Below are 17,745 nucleotides of genomic sequence, written 5' to 3'. Positions count from 1 at the left end.
CCTGCCTCGGCCTCCCAGACGGCTAGGATTACAGGCGTGAGCCACTGTGCCCGGCCAGGAAAAAGTTTTGAAGAGACATTGTACTGAAGAGAATATGCAGATGGCAAACAAACACATGAAAAGATGTTTAGCATTAATAGCTGTTAGAAAAATGCAAATTAAAATTATAATATGCTATGATTACATGTGTATCAAAATGGGTAAAATTTAAAAAAATAGTGACAACACTGAAAAGAACATGTAAATACTGTATCATTCATACACTGCTGTCAGGAAAACAGTTTGGAATTTCTTTAAAAGCTAAACATATGACTACCCTCTGACCCAGCAATTGCACTCCTGGGCATTTCTCCCAGATAGCTGAAGACTTACGTTTACATAAAAACCTGTGCACAGGTAGATGTTGGGGAAAATGGTTCAGTAAGCAGCTCCAAACACTTTTCTCTCCACAAAAACACCAAAAAATCAAGCAACAACCATCAGAATAACTTGTCAGTGTCAGAGCCGGTTGCCCTCGGCCCCAGGAACAGAGAGGCAGAGTCACTGAGGCTGCAAAAGGCAAAGGAGTTTTTTGACTAGCTCGAGCTAGGGTCCAAGCCCCGAGCACCAGCGCAGTGGCCTCTCCACAAGCTAGGACCCCGCCTAGGGTAAGAACTAAGCTTTTATACTTTGCAGCAGTTACATGCACTGGGCATACCAACCCGCCGCCCTCCCTTAGTTCATTTGCTCCTTCAAAAGTGGCTGATCGTCTTGGCTCCTGATTGGTTGGTTTCAAAGTGGCGGGACTGACTTCTGATTGGTTGGTTTCCAAGCCGTGGGACTGGCTTCTTATTGGTTGGTTTCCAAGCCATGGGACTGGCTTCTGATTGGTTGGTTTCCAAGCCGCGGGACTTTTAGCTGTTATCAGCGGCACTCCCGGGAAGGGGAGGACCCGTGTAGGGAAACCGAAACCCAGGCCTACTCTAGGAGGTCAGTCTGCCATGCAGTCACTCCTGCTCTCCTTCCTGCTCTACAGTCACAACTCTGGAAAGAGTAAGTTTTATAACAAGTAAAAGCAGAATCAAGAACAAGGGAGCTCTAACTGATAGGAAAGGTTTGTGGCATTTTTACTTGATTTTCCTCACCTCCTTCCCAGCTCAGAGCAGTTTTAGCAGCAGCCTGCATTTCAAGTGTGGAACTTTTTGGAGGATCAGAGCAGACCTTACTTGCAAAGAGTTGTCTGTCCTAACCCGTATGGGGGCTACCTGAGGAGTGATGCAATGTGATGTCTTTGTTTTGCCCAACTCAGAACTCACTCAGGGCACTAAGTAGGGGGCATCTCTCAAAAAGATTGTCAGGTCAATGAATAACTTGCAGCTGCCTGGGCCAAAAGATTATGGTTGAATCATATGATAAAGCACCAAAACGCAGGTGGAAAAGCAGGAGAGAGGGTTATTTGGGGAAATTAGGGTTTTAGAAAGTTCCCATGCCTACTGGGCAATTTAGAGAGTTAGGTGCAAGGCCAGGGCAGGAGGCACACTCAGAAAAGAACTGGGAAGCCCTAAGCTTTAACCCCTGGCTCTAAATTCAGGGCCAGCAAGAAGCAAAGGCTAAGACAGAGCTGAAAATGACCTGACTAAGTATCGAAGCTGTTTAAAGTTGTCCCTGGCAAACCAATCTGCAAAGCCTGAAAGATCTCTCTCTCTCTCACACACACACACACTCCACTTCTCTTTTTATGTGGCACTGCTGTCCTGGGGTCCCTTCCCTCCTGGGCTTGTGCTTGGGAACCAAATCTTTCTGGCATATAATAATTATAAAATTTTACTTAAACGACATGTGAATCTTATTCCTGGTGTGTCAAATAAAAGTATACTTTTTACCTGTGGAGGGGTAAACAGAAGCCTTGAGAACCACAGGTTCTAGGTCTGCAAACCTAAGGGGTGACCCTCACAGCTCAACACAGTGAGCGCAGTGCGGAGTCAGTGGGTGGTGAGGCACAGCCAAACCAGGGGGACCCCGAGCGCTGCTGACTGTTGTGTCCCTTTCCTGATGCACCCAACAGTCCCGAGGAAAATAAGCACCATCCATGATGTCTTTTAAGCCCATTCAGCTGTTTCTTACTTGTTCATTTATCTGTTCATTTATAAAAATGTATTGACTGTAGACTAAAAGGCAAACAGATACTGTGTGGGGTTTGAGGGAATGGCGGGTCCCAGGAGGCCCCAGTTAAGAACTAAGAATTGCCTGCCTATGTGGACTCACACGGCAGTAACACTTGGAAACTAAACGACCTGGGATAAATTCTACCCAAAAGAGCAGCTTGCTCTGCCTGTGGGTCTCAGTCATGGGCGAGAATGAACTCAAAGGAGGAGTGGGTGTTTTCCAAGTGAAAAAGGAGGTGAAGTGGGGAGACCCCTGAGTCTCTGACATTATCCAGCTCTGTGACTTGAATGAACACGTTTATATGCTCACAGTGCGGGTGTGTGATGAGCTTATCTGTGACTGTGCATGTGTGCAGATGAATGTTGATGTACCTGGTGTCACCAGTGTGTCTATGTACACACTCACATATTTGCTTATTTGGCCACATGTGTCTGTGTGTGACATGTAATGAGCATGGACTGTGTCTGGCAATGTTCCCGCTGCCCTACAGGCCATCTCCTTTAATCCCCAAAACAACCCTATGAGGTAGAGTCTGTCACTATTGACAGATTGTGAAACTTTGACCTGGGGAATTTAAATAACTTGTTGGAGGTCACACAGCTTGCTTCAGAGCCCACCTCCTGGTGCCTGTGTTATGTATCTGTGTGTGTTGTGCACACTGTACAGGAATAGTTAGAGTCATACATATGTCTATATTCAGGTATGAATCTATTCACAAAACTTAAAAGGGAAAATAAAAAGAAAACCCCCATATTTTTGACACATTATTTAAAATACAGAACATACTTTGAAGTGTTCATATCAAAAATGCACAGTTGGATGAGTTTTCATAAAAACAAATTTTAATGGATGTGTGTATGTGTTTTTCTGAAAACACATTTTCCAGTCTTATACATGGAGCCCTTGAGTTCATTGCACCTGTTGTTCCTACCCCAGACGAACCTAACCTTGATGGTTGCTGCATTTCCTCTTTAAAGAGCCAATTCTCCCTAAAGAAATATTCTCTTTGCCTGGAGGGTTGCAGGGAGCCCCTTAAACATGTCTCTTTTTGGAAGTAGCATCAGTCCCCAGCTGCTTGTGGCCACCGGAGCTGCTTTGCCTGATGGGAAAGAGCAGCTCCCCCAGCACAAAATGCCTTAAAGCAATTTTTTCAGCACGTCTAATAATCCTGCTTTATCTGACCACAGAAAACCCTAACATGGAAATTGAATTGTGAATTTGTTAGTCGAGAGTTAGATGCTGAGAGCTTCAAAACCTTTCTCACCTGAGGTGGTAAAGTCCTTTTGCTTTCATTTACACCCTCCAATAAATTCCTCTTCTCTTTGTCTTCATGTTTCTTTCAGTTGGTGAAAGGATTTCTTAATATTTAGTCACTTCAGGGAACAGTAATGGTCTTCCAATTGTGAGCAATAGGGAAAAGTCTTCCACTAGGATAAGCCGGAAAGTGGTATTTAAGTGAAACATAAAATATGCTTTGCAGACGAAGAGAGACGAGGTGCTCTGTTCCATTTTCTCCAAAAGAAACACAGTACTCAGGCATTTGCACATCATCCGTGTCCCACGAGTCCAGAGCTTTGTTGGCTTCCACAATCTACAACCGTAATTTATTGCTGTTGATTCTATCAATGTGGAATTGAGAACAAAGGAGCAGAGATTTGAAGGTAGAAGCATGGTTCAGCAATTTTAGTTTATAACTACTGTATTTTCTGCAAATGACTTGTAATATATTATTTTACTTCCCCCCATCTCAAATTGTTTACACTAAAATTTTCTCTAAGCAGGAAAATGAAATAATGATTTTAGAAAAGTGGATCTTGTATTTAAAACAGGGGGTCGAGTCCGAGCCCTTACCCCTACGCGAGGCTGCCCAGTTCAGTCCCTCTGGCTGCACCCACGGCTGGCAGCACCACGTGGTCTCGGTCCTCTTTCCTCCTGGGGGCGGCCAGGCATTTTCTGCACAGGCCGCCCCGCTGACCAGCACTAGAGCTTCCGCCAGTTGGCTAGTGAAATAGGCTATTCGGGAAACTACCCCAAACTCACTTGGAGGAGTCAGGACTTCGGAACGACAGTGTGAGGACTTTGGCGGGCTCTTCACCAGGCAAAACAGTGAACCGGTGAAATGATTTAAAACAAGAAACCAAACAGAAACACAGTCATTTAAAGTCTCTGGAAATTGTCAGAAGGGCTTACAGGAAATAGCAAAGACGTATTCAGAGAAGTCTACTAATGTTGGCAGGTACTGTGAGAGTCTGGAATTCAAGCTGGGCCCCCATTTCCCCACCTTAACTCCATGTGACACAAGCTCTGCTCTGGGCGTGTGTAGTCAAGAAGACAGGGTATCTGTCCCCAGGCCCTCAGGTAGGACTGCGGTCCCACGCTGGAAGGGCAGGCTGCGGGAGTTCCTCACTCTCCTGGCTGTGGGTTGGAGAAGCTGTTCTATATTCCAGGTAGCTGTGGGAGAGAGCACTGGGCCTCTCTTCCGCAACCCACCCCCGCACTCAGGGTGGGAACTCTGTCCCAGGCATGGCAGGCTGAGAATACTGGGTCCCTGTGGGGACTGCATAGGATGGAGATTCCATACTGGTAGGGGAAAGCCGAGAAGACCAGGGGCTGCTAGTCACCCCAGTTGTACCCGATCATAGAGCACATGTGTCACTCCAAGGACTCCAGGTCAATGATGCCGGGGCTGTGCCCAGGCCCAGGGCAAAGGCAGTGCGTGAGGGTGCAAAGGTCATGCGCTGCCTCTCCGGGACTGAGCGTGGAGGACTCAACGCCTGAGGCCACCGGCACAGACAATGGGCACCATGGAGGGGAGCAGACAAGAGACTGGGAGCGCTGATGGAGGGGAGGCAGAAAAGCCAGAAGCCTAACAGAGAACTAGGAAAAGAGACCGACAGGAGGAGTCCTTCCGGGGAGACAGTGAACTCTGGGAGTGTCAAGTGAAAAAAGACTTTAAACGAAAACTTCTGCTAGAGATAAAGAGAACATTTCCTAATGATAAAAGGGTCAACCACCAAGAAGATATAACAATAATAAACATATATTCATCTAAAACAGAATTCCAAAATTTATGAAGCAAAAACTGACAGAATTGAAGTGAAAAATGGACTATTTGATTGCCATAGCTGAAGACTTCAATAGCTTACTTCAACAGCTCACTTTCAAGTGGGTAGAACATGCAGGCAGAAGATTAACAAGGAAATAGGAACATGAACAACACTACAAATCAACTAGAGCTACAAACTGTCAAGAAAATAACCCAGCCACAGTGGCAGAATACACATTTTCTCACATGCACATGGAATATTCTACAGGAGAGCTCACATGCTACATTATATATTATCTTTGTTATTATTTCTTTATTTTAAAATTTATTAGTCTTTATTTTTAGAGCAGTTTGAAGTTTACAGAAAAATTGTGCAAAAAATACAGAGAGTTCCCATATGTCTTCTCTCTCCCATACAAAATTTCTTTCATTGTTAACATCTAGAATGAGTGTCATACCCTTGCTACAATTGGTGAAACAATATCAATATGTTGCTCTTAACTAAAAGGCCCATAACTTGCATGAGGACTCAGAGTTCTTTGGGTTTAAACAGAGCCCTAATCGCATGTACCCACCTTGCGGTACCATAAAGAAGGCTTCCACCACCCTTAACATGCCCTGGCTCTACCTATTCATCCTCCCTGTATGAAACGTTTGGCAGCCATTGACCTTTTGACTATCTCTATAGTTTTGCCCTTTCCAGAATGTCATATCATTAAAATCACAAAGTATGTAGCCTTTTCAGCCTGGCTCCTTTCACTTAGCAATATGGTTTATGAGTTGGCTGGGGGGGAGTGCTCAAGGCCCCAACTCTTGGTCTTTCTGGCGACCAGGCCCCACCTGAAGCTATCTGGGGACCCACCTCATTAGCATGAACTCAGGTGTGATCCAGGAGGCTTACGAATAACAAACGCACATCTGTTAAATATTAGTCACGAAATTCTAAGAATTTAATTTGTGGCTTCCAGGAATCAGGGACAAAAGCAATTCAAATTCTCTATTTTCAAAATAGATTTTTATCCTGAATTAATGTTGAATTGCATTAAATACTTTTTCTGTGTCTTGCACATTATAAACCTTTTCTAATTTTCCATTAATAAAGGAAATTATATTTATTGATTTTTCAAATGATAAATTGCCCTTACATTCCTAGAACAAAACCAAATTGTTCATGACATTCTTCTTCTTCATTAATATTTTACTTCATTAATATTTTCTTTAGTATTTTTTGTCTGTGCTCATGATTATTGGCTTATGTTCACTTGGTTAGATTTTAGAACCATGGTTAAGCTGTCAAAGGAAAGTGCTTTATTTATTTATTAATTTTTAAATAAGTTGTTCAAGGCCCAGCCCAGGGATGTGAACACTTGCCCCATGTGATCAGATGATCTTTGTAGACTAGAGTGTCAGAACACAACTCAGCTTCCCGCGTTTTGAGATTTTTTTCACTTGCAAAAGCTATTTTTTATCTTGTATTTTTGGTGTTTATGTGTAAATTTTAGTTTCCTTACTAAACAGAGATGCTTTGAGGGCAGGAATCGTGTCTTATTCAGGTTTCACATACAACGGTCATGTACTTTTGGTGATAAGGGGTGACTGCTGGGACAGGGGACAGCTGGGAATAGAAACAGAGGAAGGCAGTCCGTCTCCATGGGAAGGAATAGTGTAGAACACAGCAGTGGTGAGTGTGCAGAGTAGCTGGGCAGATTGCCACGTCCATGTCTGTGCTGTGTGCTTTTTCCTGTGTGCTTCACCAGGGGAAGAAGGGGCCTACTGGAGAGCTCATTCCCTCCCTATAACACAGGTTAAGACCAGCGTATAGTGGACACAGAAAAACTAGAATTGGGCCTGATCAACCAAGAGAGGCTACGGTGGGCCTGCGGGTCTCCCACCTCCTTCATTGCCAGTGGGAAGGGCCGTCCCTCGGGCCCATCTTCCCAGCTCCTGAGCCCACAACTCCTGGAAGCAGAAGGAGAGGCCAGGCCCCTGAGCCGCTCATGATCTGCTTCTTCAGGAACAGAGAAAACAGCGACTCCTGAGTCCTGCCCCCAAAGCCTTGGTTGCCTCCCCTTCATAGTCAGCCAGCTGTGGACTTTGGCTCAGCCAAGGAGAATTCTTGATCCTACACCACGGACCATCTCCTCCCCCCATCCATGGATCGCCATGCAGCAACCACTGGAAGGCCAGCAAATCTGCTGGGAAGAAATTGTCTAGCTCCTTCCAAAGCCACATCTGAGCAGTCAGACCCACTGCCGTCTAGGAGTCTCCAGGCCCTGATCCAGCCCCCGTGTGTGGTGCTAAGGGCATGGCCCCCTGCCCTGCGTGACTGAGCAGCAAGGCCGAGGACTCTGTGCCCACAGCAACCCTGGGCCTTGGTGGGCTGTGGGCTGTGGCCGAGGCCTCTGTGTGCTGAGCTGGGCCCAGGCCTCAGTCTCCTAGAGAGGACGGTGTGAGAATCAGACATCTCCTAGGAGCCCTTTGAACCTCTTGGCCTCACCAGTCTCCAGTGCCTTCGGCCACTTACTCCAGCCCCAGGCTCTCTGAAAGACGTCAACCAACTTCTCAACGGCACCACCTCCTGACAGCACCTGGACTCACACCTGTCCTATTGGGGTGACCTAAGACCAAATGGAACAGACCTTTGACCAACACGAGATGGTCACATAGTTAAATTCTTCTGTCTTTTCATCTTTTACTTCCCTGATAAATGGTCCTGAGGCAGTTTATGTGGCTTCCACGGCAGTGCCCTCGGGACGGAGCAATCAGCTGCATGTAGCAGACGCTGGTGCACTGTCATCTTGGCTCACCCTCCCTGCCATCCTCGCTCCCCTTGACCTAGGGACCCCACGCCCTCCAAGTACATGGCCCTTAGATTATCCCTTAGACTCTGCTGTCCAGGAAACCTGGGCTAAGGCACAGCTTTCACTGCAAAGGAGCTGGTCACATGCAGGCCACTGCAGACCACCAACATCCATCAGTCCCCAGAACTCTAAAGTGTCCTCTGTGAGACCTGTATTGCCCATGTCATTGACTCTTACGGGTCACCTTTCATGAACTCGTACTTATGGAACTTCTCTTGTGTGTAGAAGGCAGAGAATTCTGGGGCTTCCATGGACTGGAATCTCCTCTTCTTTTCCATTCTTTTCTTCTCCATCTCGGTATCCTTCTATCTATCTATCTATCTAACTTTCTTTCTTTCTTCCTTTCTTTCTTTCTTTTTCCTTCCTTCCTTCCTTCCTTCCTTCCTTCCTTCCTTCCTTCCTTCCTTCCTTCCTTCCCTCCCCCCCTCTTTCTTTCGTGGTGGGATGATAGGGACCCACTGGTTCCCAGGCTGCCTGCTAGCGTCTCATCCTTCTTCCTCTAGGACAGTGATTCATGGTGGCTCCTTTGTTCACACAAATTCTCTATCCAGCCAGAATCCTAGAATTTTTATTAACACTTACCTCATTCCACTCCCCTAAACCCACATGTAATCCATTATGGAGGCCTGTTTCATTTACTAGATCATCCTGAATCCATCCCCTTCTCAGCAACTCCGCTGCCACAGCCTGGTCTACAACACCATCACTGTCCTGGGTGCACCAGCCTCCAGGGGAGGGAGTGAGCGTGAGTGGGTGAGTGCGCGTGTGAGTGCAGTGTAAGTGCATGAGCTAGTGTGCCCATGGGGGTGTGTGTGGGAGTATGAGTGTATGTGAATGTGGGTGCACGCCTGTGTGAGTGTGTGCGTGTGCATGAGTGTGTGTGTGTGATTGTGTGAGCACTCACAGTATTGCTCCTGCATTAGGCATGATCAGAGAAACTCTTAAAAACTCAAAGGAGCATTTGCCAAGCAAAATGAAACGAGGCAAAACAAAACAGAGCAAGCACATTCCAAACAGAAAACAAAACTATCCCTGACTTGGATTATTTTTAGGAAGATTTGCTTGAATCAGTGAGTAGAATAACTGATGGAAATTTTAAACAGGTAAATATATCTTTATAAATTCCAAGAAGACACACACACACACACACACACACACACACGTATGACAATTCCCCTTTATAATTTAGTATCTATTTCCTTTCTCTTGAAGAAAGAGTTGACTTCCTTATATCAAATACTGAGAGGCAGAAATCTCTATGATTTTCCCTTTTTGGAATGTCCAAAAACTCATGCTAAATTTATTGCTCAATTATAATACCCACATTGGCTTTGCTGGTTATTATACTTATCCTAATTTTCATCGTTTAATTTTCTACTCCATTAAAAAAACTCGCCGTGTCTATATATCTTATTTTAAGCATGCAAATAAAATATTATCTAATAGAGGTGTCTGGAGAACATGTATTACTGCCTAGTTAAGACTGAGGGTTTTTTATAATGTAAAATTATTAAAATGCCTAAAGAGCTTAATATGTTCATTTTATTATACAGTTTAAGCATTCTTACTAAATCTCATTTATTCTCTTAATTTGCTTAGCAAATCCTTTTAAAACACATAATGGAAAGATAAAGACAACAAAAGAACACACATTCTACGCTGAAGGAATCCACACTGAGATCATGTTTGCTGTGGGTTTCAGCTGCGGCTGTGTGCATGGGTGTGGGGCGGCGGGTGGTGGAGCCGTGGACTCATGGGAGCTGGTGGGGCACAAGCACAGCTCCCCGGTCCTCAGGAGTCCACATAGCACGAACTTCGACAGATGTGAAGTCCCAGTGGGGGTCCCTGGTGGGGCCTGGGGGGAGGGGCACACCAAGGCTCACGGTTAATGCTCGGAGGCGGGCTGCAGGTGCCAGGGCCACTCCCCACCCAGAGGCTGCAGGAAGGCAGCTGAGCAGGGAGGAAGTTGCTGCTTCCATGGGATAGGCATGATGAATGTTGTTGTTTCTGGCAGAAAAATATGAATGTGTAAGAACTTTCCTAGATTTAAGGATCCCTTTGTCATCAAGTAAATCACAGAGCATGGCAGGAGACATCCAACTGTGTTTTTTAGTCTGTTTGGGCTGCTATAACAGAATACCATAGACCGTCTTATGAACAAGGGATATTTTTTTCTCGCGGTTCTGGAGGCTGGAAATCCAAGATCAAGGCACCAGGTGACCCAACTCAGCCAAGCAGGGCTGGGGTAAATTGTGTGGGTAAAGCTACAGCTGGGACTTGTTGAACCCAGGCCAGTGTCTACTTAAGGCCCCTTCGGCAGTTTGAGGTACTGTTGGAGGTTGAGAGAATTCAACACTGCAAGGGAGGGCTCTGATGTCCTCTGGTTTCTTGATCCAAATGAACAGAAGTATTCAACTCATGAAAATATACCAAATTTTCCATGCATAAATATATTTTTATGTATGTTTTCTATGCTTCAATAAATAGTTGGAAAAAATCTTTTTGTTTTGTAATCTAGAAAAGGAAGACATGAGGACAGAACTCCTGCTACTGTATCTCTCATGTTGATGTTGATCTATGTAGAAGAAAAATTTGCACTGAAAATTCATCAAAAACAGCCAGATACATACACACATATATATGTGTGTGTGTATATATACATATATATATTTAACTACCACAGTAAGGTAGAGAGACCTCAGTACAGAACTGAGTGCAATAGCAAAAATAGCTGAGTATTTATAGCCAACAAGCAGGGGGGTCGGGAAATGGATTACTACTAAGAGGAACTTGCTTAGCTGTCAAGTGAAAGGGAATTCGTGCTAAACTGACCTAAAAGTGTCTTGCTAAAGCCAGGCCAAGGACCTAGATATCAAGGTGGGGGGTGCTGACAAACTGACTTAGCAGGATTCTTTACTGAAATTGGACTCAACACAAAGAGATAGAAGATCAAGTTCAGGCCTAGTCAGGAATATGGATTAGAGGAGCCAGACTGCAGTTTGGTCAAGTGCTGCTGACTCTGTTGCCTGTAGAGCTACAGGAGAGGCTCATGGAGTCTCTCCTTGGCAAAGCCAGTTCAGGGGTAGGTCTGTGGCTGAGGCCTGAGTATGTGGATCTGAGGGACCTAAACATGCTCAAGGCCTCTCAGAGGTGGGGTAAAACCAACTTCCACCCTAAAGAGCAGGATGCAAGAGTGGTCAAGGGCAGTGGGGAGCACCAAGGTCAGGCCAGGCCCTGTGGGGTCTGGGGCCCCCAGGCCCGAGAGGCAGGTTACACACAGCAGAGCGTGGGGGGCCCAGGCCCTGGAGTCACACTGCCCAGAGCAGGTCAGTCTCCATCACCTGCTGTCTGTGAGCCCTTGGGGAGATGCTTTACCTCAAACAGCCTTTTCCCTCATCTGTGAACATGTGGATGACAACAGCAAGCCACATCACTGCGGGGACTAAACAAGCTGAGGCCCACAGGTCCCTTGGTGCAGAGTCTGGGCTGGAATTACAAGTAATCGTGGTAGCAGGAAATTTGTGTCCTCACATGAGCAGATGCTACCTGGAGATGGTGGCCCCCAGGACAGTGTGGATGAGCTGGCCATTCCTGGGGGCTGCAGGGACAGACCTTCCGGGGCCTGGGCTGTCACAGCAGGGGGACCGCAGAGTCAGGGAGTGTCTGGGTGACTGTTCATGTGACCTCATTGTCCCCAAAGTGGGGGAGGCCTGAATGGCACTCAGGTGACATTCACATACTCCTTTATAAGTGAGAATGAGTCAGGCATCCCAGTGAAAAACCAAGGCTCAGAAGGATAAAGTGATTTGCACTGGGGGAGGGAAGGGTTACATCCAGTATGTGGCAAAAATGATACTAGGATGCGTCTTCTGGGCCCTCTTGCAGTGCCTTCTCCCCTCCCGCGCAGTGTCTCTGAGCAGGAGCTCTCCCGAGGGGTAAGTGGCCCCGGGTCCACGCACAGACATCCACCCTGACCAGCTGCCTCCCTTGCAATGCCTGGTGCCCTGGGCATCTCCCTGGGTGCTTCAAAGACTCCCCTCTTGTTCGTGTGAGCAGCTGAAGCAGGTCCCCAGCAGGCACCCTGGTGGGGAGAGGGCATCCACGGGTGCAGCAGGAGCAGCCCGCTTCAGCTGCAGAATTTGGGGAGAAGGCGGCGAGGGCTGCATGCAGGGAGGCCTCCTGAGCACACTGTGACTGTACAGCAGCTGCACTGCTAGAAGGCGGAATGCTCACAGCTGTGGGGTGTGTGCCCAGTAGACCAGAGGCAGATCCCAACACGGTAGGGTACACGAGGCCTGGGCCCAGCCTGGCCACAGGGAGCCGCCTCCATTGCAGGTGAGGCCGAGAGGAGAAAAATGGTCTCAAATGTCTCAGGCCCTCTCTGTGGGTCACATTAAAAGCCTTCACAGAACCAACTGGTTGCAGGAGGCAATGATTCTCTGAGTATTTTATCCTAAGGCATCAATGAATTAGAAGTCTCTACTATCTGAATGTGAGGATCCCATTAAAATGACAAATGGCCTCTCCTGCTCCCATTGGTCCATGGCCCAGATAGAAGAGACAGTCGTGGCTGTCCCCAAGTGCCAAAACTGTAGGCCAGACAAATGGCCCAGGAGACTTTAAATTGAGAGACGGATGAATCTGGGCCAGGAGACTGAGAGTTCTAAGGGCTGGGTAAGTACCATAGGCCAGGCTGACGGAGGGCTCGGTGGAAGGAGGGGGTCTTGGTTTGGGAGACAGCCCTGCCCCTCCCTGGCAATTCAGTCGGCAGCCCAGAGTACTGCAGAGCTCTCATCCAAGTCCCCACCTGTGGACACAAACAGGCAGGACCTGTGGGCTCACGGTGGGCTGGAGTCCGCATGGCCCCCATGTCCTTGGCCTTGTCCCGGGGCTTGCTGGGTGTGTGTGGGCTCAAAGCCCACAGGCCTGGTAGAGGGGGCTCCGTGGGCTGAGTGCTGAACAGAGACACAGCAGGCCATGGAGGGCTGTGTTAATAGGGAAAAAAAATCAAACTGTAAAATAATTTAGAAAGGTTTATTCTAAGGCAATATGAGAAACTGCAGCCCAGGAGATATAGTCTCAAGAGGTCCTGAGAAAATGAGCCCAAGGCAGCCAGATTACAGTTTGGTTTTACACATTTTAGAGAATTGCAGGTGAAATCATAAATCAATATGCAGAGGGTACATATTGGTTTGGCCCCAAAAGGCAGGGTATCTCAAAATGAGGGCTTACAGGTTATGGGTAGGTTCAGAGATTCTTTAATTTGTAATTGGTTAAAGGCATAAAGCTTTGTCTAAAAGCTTGGAGTCAGTAGAAAGCAATGTTTTAAGTAAGATAAAGAAGTCTGCTAATCATACAGCAAGCCAAGAAATACCAACTCAAAGTGATCTTGTAAGCAAATTGACGGCCTGTGGGCATGACTTAACCTTCCCTTGCGTGGCCTTAGGTCCTTTCCATAAGTTAGTATCTTATTACCACAAAGAGTCTATTTTGTCAGTCTTATGATCTCTACTTTAACATTAATGCTCGTCAGTTGCTGTGTGTAAACTCTACAAGGGAGGGAGCATACGGAGGCATAGCCAACCTCCCTTCCTTTCACGGCTGGGAACTTAACTTTGAGGTTTTTCTGGGGTCCTCTTGGCCAAGAGGGGGTCTGTTCAGTTGGTGGAGGGGGGCTTAGAATTTTACTTTTAGTTTACAGCTGGGAGATGTTGAAATTCCAGCCCAGTGAAATGGAGAGAGTTCAGCGTGCACCTGAGGCCGTTCAATCAGACCCAGAAGAGGACAACTCAGAGATGAGAAACACGCCCCCCCCCCATCCCTCCGCAAGCAGTCCTCACCTTGGTGTGAGTTACAGACAGAAAGCAGAAATAGGTGTGCCATAAAAGGAAACAAAACCAAGCCTGATAGACCCAAAAGATCTGTGATTTAACTGCCTCTGTCACAAACACCTTAAGGTCTTAAAAGTAGGTAACACAGGACCCTGTGTTATCCCCTATGTTGATAATTTATATTTATCTTTTTTGCCTTCATTATCCCAATCTGTATGTTTTTGCCCCTCACTCTTTTGTCTGTCTCTAACAACCTCCAACCCAGATTTCTCCAAAACTATCAGTTAAGCTATTAACATGTAAAACTTTTTAGCTTCAAAATGGACTAAGGAGATTACAAATTTCTTGACCAAGCCACATTTCTTCAGCATATTATAAAATGACTGCTACAAAACTATCTTTTGTGAGAGAAAAATATATATGTGTGTATACACACTCACACGCACCAGGAATATCCCTTCGTGATCTAAAAAAATTGAACTAAGTCTCCACCTTTAAAGGTCTGACAAGAAACGTGCACCATCTGTTCTCTCTGGGGGCTGGTGTCCAAGCCTCCATTTACACAGCAGGACCACCTTTTGCTAACTAGTCAAGCCTTTTCCTCACTCTCTCTTCCAAAATCTATTTTTCTGCTTTTCAAGCCATAAGCAACCTTGAATTTCCTATCTTCTTGCACCTGGGAGAGACACATGAGGGTTTTTATATGTAAAGGACTCAGGCATGTGAAAAAAAAAATATATATATATATATGTGTGCGTATATATATATTTTTTTTTCTTGTTCCATTCGCAATAACATGACTTAAATCCAGCTGTCCTTTAAATTGGCATTTTACTAGTCTAATGGCTAAAACATTTTCAGCTGAACCTGTTGGTCAGGCAGGCCAGATGCCATATCTGCTAAATGTTGTAAGGTCATAAAACTACTGCTTAGGGAATATTTTTAATACTTACTGGATTTGACTGTAAGCTTATAATCTTAGTTTTGAGCCTCTAAATTCTGGTGTGTGGATGGGTAGCCATGGTGAGGCCTGGGGACATGCTCTCAGTGCCTAGAGCAGCAGCTACAAGACACAACCGAGCCTGGCCCCTTCTCCCCTTCTCCAGCTTTGCCTGAAACCCTGAGAGGCTGGCATGATGCTGCTCACTAAACCCTGTAGAATTAAGGAATGGCTAACACAGAAACAATCGCCAGCTGGGAACTCCCTCCACGCACTCCCCTAGTGAGAGGAAAAGATCCTTAGGCCGGGGAATGAGAGAGTGTTTACTGGAGGGTCAGTGATAAGCTTCCAGCTGGGAGGATGATTGGGGCACACTGGAGACAAAACACATCAGTACCACTCTTACCTTCTGTGATGGCTTGTCACATTGAATACCTATTTTACCTTCACAGTGACCCCATGAGGTTGACATTATCTGTATTTCACAGCCCAGGAAATTGAGCCTCAGAGAGAAGGACTGACTGGCAAAGGTCCCTTGGCTCTTGGACACCTGAGACTGTGCAGTTTGAAACAAACCGCGGTGAGGAGTTTGCCCTAAGGCAGAGCGCAGAGACTGGCCACGGAAACAAGCGTTCAGCAGGCGGATCTAGGACGCTGGCTGCAGGGGCTCTGCAGACGAGGCTGGTACATCCTGATCCTGGGGCAGAAGGAAGCTCTTGGTCTGCAGGATGTGGGCAAGCTGGTCCCCAAGTCTGGATGACGCTGGGAAGAGGGTCAGAGCTCACCTGGCTTTGAGGCAGGGAGAGAAATGCAAGGATTAAATTCATAGCAATTTTCCTCCAAAGGAAAGTAATAGACTGTGAAATCTCACATACTGGAGTGTGGTAAGAAATTCCACTGATTCTCATGAAGGGTGACAATATATTTATTATCTCATCCATAAAACTTTTAGAAGTGAAAGTTGGCAAATTTAATAATTACCCTGAGACCTCAGACATAACCTAGGATGGTCTAGTGCAAGCCAAGACCTATGGCTGCATAGACAAAGGGACAGGGTCTTCTCAGAGGGCTGGGAACAACTTCGGGATTCAACTTCAGGAGGCGGAGACCAGTGGCTGATATCAGCAAAGGGCAAAGCCCAGCTCACACCGTGGGCCAATGTTGGCCCCTCTCTGCGGGAATCATCCCCACCAGACCCTTGGAAAACTACGAGGAAATGACTGGAAAGAAAGCACTGAACTAAATGGACATAAGGAAAGCTGTCTCAAGTGGTTTTATGGCTAAGGCAAGTCACATGATCTGTTTCAAGTTTCACGTTCATCATCTTTAAAATAAGCATAAATAATTCCTTGCCTGTCTACTCTGAGACTGCCCTGCTACTCGAATGAAACAATGCATGTAAAAGTGCCTTTTGAAGCACACAGTGCTTGAGCAGTTATGAAGCATCACTCATTTCTACTGCCATAGCCGCAGGAGGGCGGTGGGAGTGACTTTCTTTCCTTCTGTGGGACTGTGAGCTCCGGGATAATGACATGAAAGAATCTGCCTGTCAGCTGGACAGCTTTGGCGGGCAGGGGCAGGGAGCACAGGTGCAGGTGCTCCACTGCGACTGGTGGTCCTAACAACCTTGGGGACAGCAGGGGCACTGCAGGAGCCATGTGCGGGCACGGGGGTGCGGGGAGGTGCACTGGGGTCTCAGGATTTCATACCCTGAGTCAGGCAGCCAATAAACACGTATTCCAGAAACTCACTCTCCCTAAACTAGAGAGGACCCGCGGGAGGTATCTTCCTTCCTTTCAGATTTTAGAGTGGCACATTAGAAAGAGTGATGGGAAACCCTGTGATCCGCAACAGGACCAGAAGCATCAAAAATGAGGACAAGTGGGAAAGTCAGACGCCTCCAGGGCCGGGGCCTGATCCAGAAGCCAGGATGAAATGAGGGCAGTGAGGGGGAAAGACCTTACCCCAACTGCGGTTCTGAGACTAACGGCATTGAGGTTTCTAGCAACGGGTCCTGAACAAAATTTACAGGTCTAGACAGAAAATCATGTTTGTTATACAAAACTTCAGAAAAAGCTTAGGTTTGTAATAGGAGTTATTTAAGAATTATTATAACTGGTAACAGTTGTGGCCCTTCCAGGGGATCATGTACTTCAATACCTAGTGCCATCCTGCCAGAGCACCACGTTCCTTCTCAGTAAAGCGCAGAGTCCACTGTTGGTGCAGCTGATGGAGCAGAGATTTACACGCAGCGCTTCCCCCTTCCAAGAGCTCAGCATCCCTTGGAAGATTTTCCAGTCACCACTTTGTGGACGGAAATTTGGAGAAATCTTGAGGAAAACTTGCACAGAGTGAGTTGAACAGCAGGTTCAGAGGAAAGGAGGTCTGCATTTGCTGTCCATTGCTGTGTAACAAATCGCTGCAAACTCAGCGTCTTAAAACAGCACGCGGGTATTCCCCAGTGTCCACGGGGCAGGGACCTGGGCATGGCTGAGCTGCGTCCTCTGCACCGGGGCCTGGAACAAAACTTCGTAAACCACCACCACACTGCACGTTCCTCAGCAGTTCCTGGGCCAAATGCGTTGCTGATGTTGCGAGTTGTCTCCACTGCTTTACGACCCATTTTAAACTCGAATAAGAAAATCACTCGAATTTGTTTTTGTCTAACATCATTTCCATAGTCTAAAATAAAGATAAACAGCAAATAATAAGCCATTCGCAAAAAACATAAAGTGAGAAGTGTGCATTAAAATGATGTATAACATAAACACATTTATTCGAGAATGTATTACAATATCAAAATGCAAATTTGAATAATGCCAAAACTGCAATTACTTTTGGACCAACCAAATCGGATTCAAGATTCCTGACTCCTTTTTAGACAGATCCCATTCCTGGGGTGTCAGCTCTCCCCAGATGAAC

The sequence above is a fragment of the Lemur catta genome, chromosome 7 (genome assembly GCF_020740605.2).
Source record: "Lemur catta isolate mLemCat1 chromosome 7, mLemCat1.pri, whole genome shotgun sequence".
Taxonomy (NCBI): domain Eukaryota; kingdom Metazoa; phylum Chordata; class Mammalia; order Primates; family Lemuridae; genus Lemur; species Lemur catta.
Note: the sequence above shows the minus strand (reverse complement) of the source record.